Here is a 266-nt window from a genome sequence, read left to right on the forward strand (position 1 = left end):
GCGGCTGGCTCCCGGACCACAATGGATCAAAGACGAGGCGGGGGCGGAGAGGCTTCAGTCGATGGAGCTGAGTCGCCGGACGGTGGGGGCAAACCGGCGACCATCCCGGGGGACGAGCGGGAGAGCCCCGGATGCGGCGACGGCAACGGCGCATCTGGATCGGGAACCAGCCCCGATGCCGACGCGGAGGAGAGGCACCGCGACACGGACGGGCCGGATGCAGGGGTGGCGAGGGTGGAGGTCTTGAACGGGGGCGGAGGGAGGGA

The sequence above is a fragment of the Triticum dicoccoides genome, chromosome 3A, assembly GCF_002162155.2.
Source record: "Triticum dicoccoides isolate Atlit2015 ecotype Zavitan chromosome 3A, WEW_v2.0, whole genome shotgun sequence".
NCBI lineage: Eukaryota > Viridiplantae > Streptophyta > Magnoliopsida > Poales > Poaceae > Triticum > Triticum dicoccoides.